Source organism: Mesoplodon bidens, assembly GCF_964165515.1.
Source record: "Mesoplodon bidens genome assembly, chromosome: 2".
Classification (NCBI taxonomy): Eukaryota; Metazoa; Chordata; class Mammalia; order Artiodactyla; family Ziphiidae; genus Mesoplodon; species Mesoplodon bidens.
In genome coordinates this window covers 2,864,037-2,877,308 of record NC_138177.1, presented here as the reverse complement: position 1 = coordinate 2,877,308, position 13,272 = coordinate 2,864,037, and positions in this window count along the sequence as shown.

Here is a 13,272-nt window from a genome sequence, read left to right as displayed (position 1 = left end):
ATACCATTGAGCCTTTGGAGTTGCTTGAAGCAAGAAAATACCTCCACAGTCCATTTTGGAATTTAACAATTATCTCTATTACAAAATAGTGCAAGGGCCACAAAACACTTAACAAGGCTTATGATATGTGGTGGTCCAGCCTTCCCCCTTACACATCCTGCTTTCCCCCTGCCAAGACCAAGAGTAGGTGTCATGCCTTTGCCAGGCAGACACTGATTCTTCTTATGGTCTCACCAAAGGATACCAAGGAATCAGATCCAAAATGCCATACCTAGAGTCTAGTAGATTGCGGAGTTAAGATTTTTAATCAACTAAATAGTGGCCCACAAAACACATCTCCCTTGTCAACCTCTTACTAGAAAGAACTTAAAAAAAAATTCTTGCTGACATTCCATGGCATATGAAAAAATATGTATATATTCATACTTAGTTGGAAACTAACTTCACATATAGAAACGTGTACAGTTTGATAAATGTTTACCTATGTATACACCCAGGTAATCATCACACAGGTCAAGGAAGACATAGAACATAATTTTTTAAATGTTTTTATAAGTGGTTATATACATTTGTTAAAAAATTGGTGGAGGGGGAGTTTTTCTGAAGCCCAGCCCGACAGCCAGCAGAGGTGATTCTGATGAGCAGACACCTCACTCACATAACTTAGAATTTCTAACTCTCACAAAGTTGTTGAATCCATCAGCATGAAGCAGCCCCTGAGGCAGGGGGGGAAAAAAAGGTTCTCACTGATGTGCATTTGATTGTTCTATTCGATATTCACAAAAACTTTGAAGAGGTTTGTACCTTTAACTAAGTTTGACGTTCGGTTTGAAGCCATCTCTGATGTATATTTTTATGAGAACCATGTGGAGAGTTTGTTCTCCATAACACAGGTCAAAATGCTACGACACTCAGTGATCTTGACATTTCCCTGGAATAATAAAGACCAATTTTCCTTAAGGCTGAACAGGAAGTGTATGGTTTAGTCACTCAAAATAAATATTCCTGCAGTACTTTAACTGTTTCACATAGGCATTTGTTTTATGTTAAGTGAGGAATTAATAATTCAGTGACTGAGATCAGGCTGTGATGGTGGTTTTGTTTGTAGAAAAGCTTAGAACCAGTCTGAAATGTCGCATATTTAATTGTTGCTAGGAAAGAGGGGAAAAGGCGGAAGGGGTGTAATCAGACTAATCGCTGAGCATCCCTGATGTGAGTTTGACACGAAGCGGTCAAGAAGCCAGTAGACTGGTGATTGCTGGGCCCTTCACGCTCCCCTCCTGAGCTGAGGCCAGCCTGGGGCGGACCCTGGGTGCCCCAAGAGGTCTTGTGGACCCCAGCCCAGCCTCCCTGGGACACTGGGCTGAGATTGTCCCCAGGACCACGTCTCTGAGCCAAGGGGAGACAGGAGTCATCCTTCCAAGGGTGACTTTTTGAAAAATTCTATTCATTCATTCAAAACTGCTTCTCCAGCATCTGCCGTAGAGTAGAGGCAACTGTGGTGGTGGAGGTGCTGGTTCCCCACATACACCTCCTCTGTGGGCCACAATGCCCTGAGGTCAGATGAGGTGACCCAGGAAGGTTGCTTTCCCAGCCCTTCCTCAGAGCGCTCCCTGCCCGCTGACCACAGAGAGCAAATGAAAGAGGTTGCACTGCGGGCTTCCCGGGTGGCGCAGTGGTTGAGAATCCTCCTGCCAATGCAGGGGACATGGGTTAGAGCCCTGGTCCGGGAAGATCCCACATGCCGCAGAGCAACGAAGCCCATGCTCCACAACTACTGAGTCCACGTGCCACAACTACTGAAGCCCGTGCGCCTAGAGCCCGTGCTCTGCAACGAGAGAAGCCACCGCAACGAGAAGCCCGTGCACTGCAACGAAGAGTAGCCCCCGCTCGCCGCAACTAGAGAAAGCCCACACGCAGCAACAAAGACCCAACACAGCCCAAAATAAATAAATAAATTTATAAACATTTTTAAGGGGCTTCCCTGGTGGCGCAGTGGTTGAGGGTCCGCCTGCCGATGCAGGGGACACGGGTTCGTGCCCCTGTCCCGGAGGATCCCACGTGCCGCGCAGCGGCTGGGCCCGCGAGCCATGGCCGCGGAGCCTGTGTGTCCGGAGCCTGTGCTCCGCAGCGGGAGAGGCCGCAGCGGTGAGAGGCCCGCGTACAGCAAAAAAAAAAAAAAAAAAACAAAAAAAAAACAAAACATTTTTAAAAAAGAAAAGAGGTTGCACTGGAGAAACCCACGCCATCCACAACAACGTCTTAACTGAAAGAAAAACAATTTGCTTACTAATCCAGTATTTCTCACCTGAAAAATCCTGAGCATCTACTATGTTCCAGGAAATGATCTCATTGAGGAAATGCATCCAAAGAACACATGTTAGAAATGCTTCAAGAAAATAACAGCATCTCTCTTTAAGCATTTATCATGTGCTAGGCATTGTGAGCTACATACTGTGACAGACTTGTTAGTTGTCTCCCCAAAATCCATCCTTCCTGGTTTCCTGGACACATGGCTCCCCAGTGAAAGACTACATTTCCCAGCTTTCTTTTGCAGCTGGTGTGATCATGTGCCTAAGATGCGCCAATGGTGGTGGAACGTGGGCGGAAACGATCATCCCTCTTCTCGCCCTTTTCCAGCATCAGAGACTAGCCACTTTCCTTGGACTTTGGCTCTTACCTCCTTCCTTGCCTGGACCCAAGGTGTGGACTCGGGTGAGAGAGAAATTAACTGCTCTTATTTAGGCCACTGTATTTTGGAGTCTCTTTGTTTCAAATGCTTAGCATGTCCCATAATATACAAAAATGATATTATTGAATCCTTGAGGCAACCCCATCTTACGACAAGGAAACTTACGTTTACAGAAGTTAAGTAACTTGCCCGGGTCTTATAGTCAGTAAGTAGTAGGGCAGGGTTCACATGATTCTGTTTGATTCTAAACCCCGTGTTTGAACCCCCTGCAAGCACAGACCAGGCATCCTGCAGGACCTGTGTTCATTACTGAGCCTTTTCTTTAGGACTCAAAAGAAGCAATGGTGACAGACAGTTTTTTAAATAGTGGCACCCAAAACACAAAAACATTCTTTGTCTCAACAAGCGTGGGAGTGATCGATTATAACCACTGGCATCTAAAACAGGTGTCGATTGCCCAGGACCTCGGCGACATCCACAACATACAAATTCTTTGAGTCTTACATACACAAGAATCGGGGGCTGTAAACCTTTATTTGTACACCTTCTCGACAGGAAGCATCACCATCATCACCACCCAGATGTTAGTCCTGACCGTGTTGTAACTTTAAGAGCTCCCCTAATTTTCTCATACTTTAGTCCGACTAGTAGTTTCCCTATTTATTTTATCACAGAGTCATTCAAGAAACATCGTATCTGCATTCACTATTCATAACATCCTATCTACGAATCCAAGGCAATAATGTTTACGAAGAAAAGACATTTTGTGCCTCTCATTTCGGCTCACCTACCTTTGCCATCGTCCCACTTACTAAAGTACTCACTATTTAAAAAAAAGAAAAGAAAAAGATCTTGTCCCAAGGATTTTCCCCAGAAATAAATTAGGACTGTCAAAAGCTCTCTGCCACCGAGGTGGAGCAGCTTCTATAAATAAGCGTGGAAACACGTGTCGCGCTGCCCCTGGTGTGGCCGTAGCAGTTTTTACTTCCCCTCTGTTCCTGCCGTGTGGCCTTGTGTTATTCCAGTGTCAAATATTCCTACAACTATTGTGTGGCCTGGATTGCGGCCAAGTTCCCGGGGCGATGCCCAGCCGGTGCTCACCCAGCCTCCTACCTCCCTTAAAGGAGAAGAAAGTGTGCAAGTACCCAGGGGAGGCCTCACATCTCCTACACCCACCCACGCACCCACTCCCAGTGTCACTGATGAGAAAAGGACCAGGACGGAGAGCCACGATTGTGCCCCGCACCGTGCTGAGCCCTCACTTAATCAGATCATCTCCCTTGATTCTCACAACAAGCCTAGGAGGTGGGCATTATTTATCACTGTTGCATCACAGATGAGGAAACTGCGGCTGAATCACTGTGGTTTCCTAAGGTTGCACAGCTGCTGGGTGGCAAGGCCGGGATGCTAACCCAGCTCCATTTCCCCATGGAGCCACGCGTTTCACTCGGAGCAGTACAGAAACTGCAAAACAACACAGGAGGAGGTGGATGCTAAGCTCCGCATCTGCTTTTTTTGTTTCATCATCACGCTGCCTGACTGTTTGGGACAAACCCTCCCTTTGCCCAACTTCAGTTGAGATCTCTAGACATATCAAGAAAAGGCAAGACAACACACCCCAATCATATGATATTCTCACATCTGTAAAAACCACCGTGGCGGGCTTCCCTGGTGGCGCAGTGGTTGAGAGTCCGCCTGCTGATGCAGGGGACACACGTTCGTGACCCGGTCTGGGAGGATCCCACATGCTGCGGAGCGGCTGGGCCCGTGAGCCATGGCCGCTGAGCCTGCGCGTCCGGAGCCTGTGCTCCGCAACGGGAGAGGCCACAACAGTGAGAGGCCCGTGTACCGAAAAAAAAAAAAAAAAAACCAAACAAACAAAAAAAAAACCACCGTGGCATAACAAAGCCCAAAAGTAAAATTAGCGTGCCTCAGTGGTTTCTGCTTTTTCTCTGCTCATTTTCTCTTTGTTCGCTTTTGCTTTGTTTTGTTTTAATGTAAAGGAAGTCAAATGAGAAGCTGGGTTGTTTTCAACACTAAAATGCAGCCACCTTCTCCAGCTACGTTGGTGCCTAGAATGTTACTGGCCCAAGAGAATTTGGTGGAAGGTGCAATATTTAGATGTGGGTGCTGCTCACAAAGGCGTGACGGGCTGACCCTCGGGTGAGTACTGAGGAACGAGAAGTAGGAACCAGGTGCCGAGGGAGAGTCACAGACATGAGAGCCCAGAAAGACAGAGGGATGAGTTCGGAACGTAGAGGGATTAAAGGGGGGGGCGGGGGGCGGACGGGATGTGGCCGCGCCTCTGCAAAAGAAAAAGCCTGTCATCTGGGATCAGCCAGGTAACAATGAGGAGTGTCATTGTTCTCCTGATATTAAAACTGTCACTGTATGACCTCATTCTGTGAAAACCTGTGGCCAAATAAGGAATGACATCAAATGATCTTACCCATGTGTAATTATTTTAGCTCCACCGAAGCACCCTCAGAACTTCCTGCGTTTATTTTCATGCAGGGCACTAAGAGCTTCCATGGCACCGAGAGTCAGAAGCAGGGGGTTTCCATCCAGCTCTGATTTACGACCCACAGAGGTGCCAAGTTCCTGTTTTTCAAGCTCTGCGGGAAACTTTCCCAAATACAATCTGATGTGCAACAGAGCCACCTAGCAGGTTTGGGGACGGGAGGGGACTGCGGGGGACCTCGGGGCTATGAGTGTTTTTATATTGTGAACACAATTAATTATTTTTTATATTGAGAACCTAATAATCTAAAATAATCTATACATTTTTTATATTGAGAACCTAATCATCTAAAATTGTACTTTCACTGATAATTTCTAGGTCAATAGATTATTGATTATCTAGGATAGAGGAGATATGACCTAGAAACACAATTGTGAACACAATTCATGATCATTAGGGGGAATAGGGAAACCCAAAGCCTGCTCATTTTGTAATCCGTTGGTAAAACACTTGTTGCTGGTCATCTATGTTTGCTTCCGAGCCCTCCAAGCCGAATAAAAGCCTGGGACCTCGCTTCTGTCTCTCAGGAGGGCAGGAATGGAAGGTAGCTCCTGTCACCCCCTCGGTGCCGACAAGAGGGTCCCGGCTCCCTTCAGCCCCTGGTTAGAAGTGTCGATGGCAGTCGCTTTGCAAACATGGGGCCGCACACCTGCCACTTGTGTATCTGGGGACACCTCAGAGAAAGCGTCAGGCTCCCAGAGATGGAGGGAAGTGGGGGGAAGAGTAGCAGGGGAGGAGCTCATCTCCCTGCCCGCCTCACCTTCCCGCTGTATCATCAACTACCTTTAAATCAGGTAACTGTGCTCCCCACACAGGCTAAGACCTTGTCCCCAGCTCGCTGGATCTTGCTCTACATCTTGGGTGGGCAATTTCGGTCCCGTACTTTTCTTGGTCAGAGGAATGTGAATAGGCTCTTTACCCATCCGTGGTCAGGAGCTCAAGACAGCAGTGGTCCCAGTCCAGGCCCAGATGCCCAAAGGCAACGACCTGTCCTTCCCTTCCTCCCTCCCTACTTCCTTTCTGACGAATTTCCTGCAAAATAGCACTCACAAACCTCCCAGCCCCCAAAAACGCATGTCCCAGGTGGGTAATGTGCCATCACATGGGGCTAAAGAATTAAAAAGGAATTAAAGTCTACTGAACGCCCCCTGTGCCTTCACCAGGAAGCTGTGAGTGGTCAGACCCTCCGCCAGGGACCCATTCCTGCTCCCAGCCTTAGCTGCTTGTAACTCCACACCTACTCATAATAGGTGCTTAATAAATGCTTCTTGGATTGAATCAAATATTTAATGGCTTTTCTGAGAATTTAACATATATTTGAAAACACAAATAATTTGAAAAGCAGTGTTAAGAGATCTTTCACCTTGAAAGATCCTGATTTGTATGAAAACCCTCCTCTTCACCTTTCTTATAACTGCTTTCAAAGAGAACCTAATAATCTAAAATTGTACTTTCACTGATAATTTCTATGTCGATAGATTCTTGATTATCTAGGATAGAGGAGATATGACTTAGAAAATAATTCTTAAAGCCATTATGGTCCAAACATGAAAACCTACTTGACTGTTCATTGTCAATTGACTCACCATGAATGTTCATATTGTTTGAAAGTTAAAGCAATCAGTACCTCTAGCACCTAAGATACAGATGCTATGAGCTTCATCAGTCCTTGCAGTCCTTGCATCATAGACAACAGAGTTCTTACTTAGATGAATGTTTTGTTTGGCCGCTCTTTGATCTGAAAATCCAAGTGAGAAAGACCTTATTTCTTCAAATCTAAGATCAATTCATTTCATGTCAGTTGTGAAATAATGCCATGATTGTACACACCACTGAAAAGGAAACATGCTTCTGGCATTGTAAGACATACTCTGACTTGGAATAAGTTTAGTTGGGAAAACGTATGTCTTAGAAGTGATGATATAAAGTCTTCCTTGGCTACACATTCCTCACCGTCAAGTTCCAGAGCCCCAAATCCTCGAGCCACAGAAGGACCAAGCATCAAGCATTGTACCTCTGACTAATTACATCCAATATAAAATGACCGATGGATTTGTCTTAGGGTTTATATATGTATATATGTTTCCTTATTCAGAAGATATTCCTTTATACCTAATATATGTGTTAGACACCATTCCTGCCCACCAGGACTCACAGTCTAGAAATATATGACTTTGATTTAGGCCAGGGGTCAGCTCACTATGGCCCATGAGCCAAAATCCCACAGACCTGCTTTTGTAAACTTTTGTTGCAACACAATCACACGAATTTCAGTATTGTCTGCATCTGCTACACTATAAGCACAGAATGGCTGCAGCAAAGACCACACGTTGCCTACAAAAGCCTGAAACATTTACTCTCTGGCCTTTTATAGAAGACGTTTGCTGATCCTTGGTTTGGACTAATGGTTTGGGACTTGCTGGGAGTCACTGAAAATAACTTCCATTGGAAATAAATATGTCATCAGTTCCAAGTGGCACAGACCGTAAAGTCTAAGCAGGAAAATTGGGGAGGAGGGACGGACTGGGAGTTTGGGGTTAGCAGATGCGAACTATTACATACAGGATGAATAAACCACAAGGTCCTGCTGTACAGCACAGGGAACTATATCCAATGCCCTGAGATAAACCGTAATGGAAAAGAGTATAAAAAAGAATGTGTATATGTGTATAAGCAACTATACTTCAGTTAAATAAATAAGTAAATCAATAAATCATTTTTTTTAGGGCTTCCCTGGTGGCGCAGTGGTTGAGAGTCCGCCTGCCAATGCACGGGACATGGGTTCGTGCCCCGGTCCGGGAAGATCCCACATGCCGCAGAGCGGCTGGGCCCGTGAGCCATGGCCGCTGCGCCTGCACGTCCGGAGCCTGTGCTCCGCAACGGGAGAGGCCACAACAGTGAGAGGCCCGCGCACCGCAAAAAATAAATAAATTGATTGATTGATTGATTAATTAATTAATTGATTTTTTTAAAGGAAAGAAAATTGTAGGGAAGGGGAATAAATAAAGAGGTTGTAACCCTAATAGAGAATAAACAGTTGTGATTATTTAAGAACTTGCTGCTCCGTCTCCTCCTTGGCTGCTAACTGTGGCCTTCTGAGAATTACACCAACATGGATGAGGAAAGAAAGATCTCTAATCCGACAGAACGGCAGCTCACTAGCAAGTCCGGGGTTCAGTCCCTTGTAGGTGACATCTTATTAACGACAGTGGACTTGAGCCGTGCCCCCCATAATCCTTACCAGTGACGCCCTCATACTGCATTCCGCCCTCCAGTCACCCGATACCGATGAAGCAATTGCTCTGTGCCAGGCTCTTCTGGGCACTAGGGTGACACAGGGGACAAGAGGACACACACTCTACTGATGGAGTTTGAACTATAGTGGGAAGAGACAAAAGTAGGCAGGGTCATAAACCTGTACATATCGGGCGATGGTGACAGTTGCCAAGATGAAATCAAACCGCATCAGGAGATGGAAAGGGGCTGCAGGGGCCAGGAGAGACGGGCGGGGAAGGGCTCTACCCGCTGAGGACAGAAGGAACAAGCCGTCTGGACTGGTTTCCAGGGCGGGAAGGGTGTCCTGCCCTGAGGCGGGAGCGTCGCAGGCCTGTGTGCAGGGGTGGCACACAAGGGAGCTGGGAAGCCAGAGGGGAGAGAGCCCGAGAGGGTGCAGGGTGCAGGGCTGGGCGAGGACGCAGGGTCCGCCGGGGGGAGGCAGGAGGGGAAGCCCCCGGAGGCGGGGGGCGGAGGGGTGCGACCCGGCACGGGGTGGAGCCGGGGGGCTGGGCGGTGGGAGAGAAGAGGGGGGGACAGTTGGGGGCTGCTGTGATAACGAGGGGTCTAGGATAAGGGAGACAGAGGGAAATGTAGGGTGCAGCGGGCGGTCTGGGCACCTTCCAGAGGTGATGCCTGCAGGGTCTGCCGATGGGTTGGCTGTGGATGCTCACAGGAAAGGAGTCAAGGAAGTTGACCCATTCCCTGTAATGGACAACTGACGTTTCCTCAGCCCTACATGAAATGTGGACAAATGCCTCTCTAGAAAAATCGAATGTGAACTCGGTCACATGCAATCCAAGCCCTGGTGGGTTGTCACACAGATGCAACTTCAAGACAAACTGGCCCCTCTTCCAGCCAGAGGGCCTCCCAAAGCCCCTCCTAGGAAGAAACGCATAGCTTGTTTGTCACACTTCACTCATCCGTGTGGTCCTTTTTACAAGCAGAAATTTCCTAAATGGGAAAATAATCTGAAAGAGAACAGATAGATGTGTATATGTAACTGAATCACTTCGCTGTACACCTGAAACTAACACAACATTGTACATCAACTATACTCCAATATAAAATAAAAATTTTTTAAGAAATTAAAAAATATGGGAGGGAGACGCAGGAGGGAGGAGATGTGGGTATATATGTATATGTAGAGCTGATTCACTTTGCTATGAAGCAGAAACTAACACACCACAGTAAAGCAATTATACTCCAATAAAGATGTTAAAAAAAAGAAATGAAAAAAGAAATTTCCTGTATCTGTAATAGCATCAAATGTAAATGAAATTTTATTTTGTATTAAAAAATCACTCCTGAAATTAGCATACTAGGGTTTTAGGAAAAACTTTTTTACAAATTAGCTTAGAATAATACAATTGTATTTCATAAAAGGTTTTAAAAATCTGAATTACAGAATTATTTTTAAAGAAACGCGATCGCTTTACTTTCAGTTATCTGAAGCAGTGGTTTCAAATCTGAAGGGTCCCACAATCACCTGGAGATCTTACGAAAATGCAGATTTTGATTAGTGGGTCTGGGGAGGGCCTGACACTCTGCATTTCTAACAAGTTCCCAGGTGACCCTGGTCCTCGGACCACACTTCAAGGGGCAAAGACCTACAAGCTAAGAAACTAGGCTAAGAGTAAATTGCCTAGGAGATGGCCTTTTGTAGAACCAGTTTAGGAAATAGATACAAAGCGCTTATTCAAGAAATATTTACTGAGTGCCCTCTAAGGACCAGGAAGTGTATTAGATGCTGGGGTTCAGAGGTGGAAGCCGGTCCATGGTGTGAGGACTCGCTCCATCTGATGAGGGAGAAACCACCTGAATAAGCAGTTACAGCTGCCCTGGGTGCCCCGATGGCCAGGCTCTGTGGAGGCCAGAGGAGGAGTGAATGGGGCAGGACAGGGGGGTGACGAGACCCGTGAGTGGTCTCCTGAAACACAGATAAGGAGGAGGACACAGCGGGGAACGACATTGCTGGTGGAGACCCCCTGGTACAGCCCTGGTAGCTCCTAAGTCCCTAACTTGTGTACTTGCAAGTTGTTCAGCGTGATGGGACTCGAGTGCCCAGGGGAGGGGGACAGGGAGGGTGGAGGGCAGGCCAAGGAACCAGAAGGGCTGAAGGGTGTGCACGGAGAGTGTCCGGGGAGAATCGGGTCTGCATCTTGGAGAGACCATGGGATGCGGGGGAGGGCGGGGCACGTGCTCTGAGCATCACTGACACCCAGGCAGCTTCTTTCTATTGGGACATGAAATGCATACATTTTTAATCCGTTTATGTGAACTTGATAACGTGAGTAATGTACACAGTAAAGGCGATGGGATATAATTAACAGAGCAATGATCTGCAAGATAGTCATCTACCCAGTGCTCGAAAAAAGTTTATTCTATGAGAAGGATAAACACTTTAATCTGCTCGCTAAGGCTGAGGGTAAAATTCGAAATAATCTCTGCCCTAAAAATCACACAACTTCCAAATGGATAAATTAAAACCAGAGTGACGTAAACCGCTAGCTTCTTTTTCTGCCTTCGTCCTGCTCTGTGGCCACCCTGCGTGTGAGTGAGTGCGGCCACGGCCATGGCCATGGCCACGCCGGGTTTGCCATCAGCGCTGAGCTCTGAACAGCAGCTGAGGGTCCCAGCAATTCAGGTAACTGTGCCCCATGAAACCTCATTAGCCCCTTGGTTATAACTTGGATTCCTGTGAAATTTCAGCCTTATGCACGTATGGATTTGAGGGTGAATAATTCTGATTTCCAAGACTGAGATCTGTCTCCCACACAGGAAGAGAAAGAGAGACAAATCCGGCCTCATAAACAGAGGAAAGAAGCCAGGTAAGCTGTGGATACCCTGAGGCAATTTGTCTTCAGCATCAAAGCAGCCTCAGGACAAGGAGGCCGGAGGCTTCGTCAGAAACCACAGTGTGGTCCTCCCGTCAAAAAGCCTGGCCACACTGGGGTTTAACCCAGCAGGGTGAGAATCACACAAGGAGGGAAAGTCTAAATAAACATCATGCTGATTAAGAAATCAGACATGAGCAGATCAATGATAAGCAATTTTTACTGGGAAAGACCCAGCGGGGTCCCACATGTACCGTTTTCCCTGGTGTTGAGGCCACATTAAAATTCCAGATTGCATTTACAGTCTATGTAAATAAGGAGAATAAGAATAAAAGTAGCCACACTTACATCAATAACAACAGCTCTCCTAAGAAATTAATTTTATCCGTTGACTGGATCTGCTTCTTTTAACCATCTGGAAAAATCCAGGCAGGAGTTATTCTCCACCTATTTTACAGAGCGGAAAACTGAAGTCACAGATCACTGCGGGAGTGCTTTTTTATGCCTTCTCCATGGCTCTGTGACACTTAGTTCTTGAGCAGTGACAGGGCAAATATCCACTGTTTCCAAGCAAGTTGGTGCTTGCAAAGTATACACATATTCTTTTCTTTCCATTTATTATTTATTTGTTCAGTTTGACTGCGCCGGGTCTTAGTTGTGGCACACAGGATCTTCAATGCGGCATGTGGGATCTTTAGTTGCAGCATGCGGACTCAGTTGCAGCCTGTGGGATCTAGCTCCCCGACCAGGGATGGAACCCGGGCCCCCTGCGTTGGGAGCACAGAGTCTCACCCACTGGACCACCAGGGAAGTCCAAACATATTCATTCCACCAAAAATATTGGCAGATTTTACTCCTGTTTTCCCACAGGTGGCAGCTCCTGCTCTCACACCCCTGAAAGACGCGTCCTTTCCGAGTCACAGCATAGCTGGCAATAGTTAATAAACAACTTAGAAAGCCACTATAAGACATAGCCATCTGTGCCAGGGAATAAGTGACACAGAGTTACAAGAGTGCAGCCTAACGGCGCGACCAGCAAGGTGGGCGTGGCGGAGGCGGGGACAGGGCATCACGTGACCGCCCCCCTCCATCTACGACGTGTTGCTTCCCTACCTCCAGAAGAGGCTCCCGAAAGGCGGACCGGATCCTAGAGGAGCCAGGCTGGCCCCGGGCTCACCCGCGGGGGTGAAGATGGAGCGGAGCTGGTCACACTTGTCCCTCCACAGCCGCGGGAGCCTCTGGTACAGCCCCTTTCATCCTGGCGGCTCCACCGATCTCACACACCTGCCACCAGGCCTTCTGGAGTAGCCATACCCAGCCCCCTCCCCGAGTCTTCAAACACAGCAGGCGCTTCCCTCCCCCCACGGGTCTGCGTTGCAACCTCGAGGTCCCATGACCCAGTCCTCCCACATCCCCAGTCCCAGTGAGGGTAGTTTTATGTGTCAGCCTGCCTTGGCTACAGAGCCCAGTCACTGAATCAAACACTGATCTAGGTGTTGCTGGGAAGGTATGTTGTAGATGGGGTTAATGCTACAAGCATTGGTTTTAAGTAAAGAGATAATCTTCAGTAAATGTGGGTGGGCTTCATCCAATCAGTTGAAAGGCCCTAAAAGAGCAAAAACTGAGGTTTCTCAGAAAAAGAAGAAATTCTGCCTCAAGACTCTAGCATCAACTCCTGCCTGAGTTGCCAGCCTGCCCTACAAACTTCAGGCTTGCTGGCTCCCTTAAAATAAATGTATTGATGTGTGTGTGTGTGTGTGTGCGCACACATATGTGGTTGTGTGTGTGTGGTTCCCACCCTCCAGGCATACCCGCGTTGGCAGAAAGGATGGATGTCCCGCTGCCCCTCCACTTCATAGCTCATCTGTGCTTCTGTCAAACCATAAATGACCCCTCCTCCAGCTCGGCCCCACGCCCCCTTGCAGGGGGGCTGCTGTCCCCCACTGACA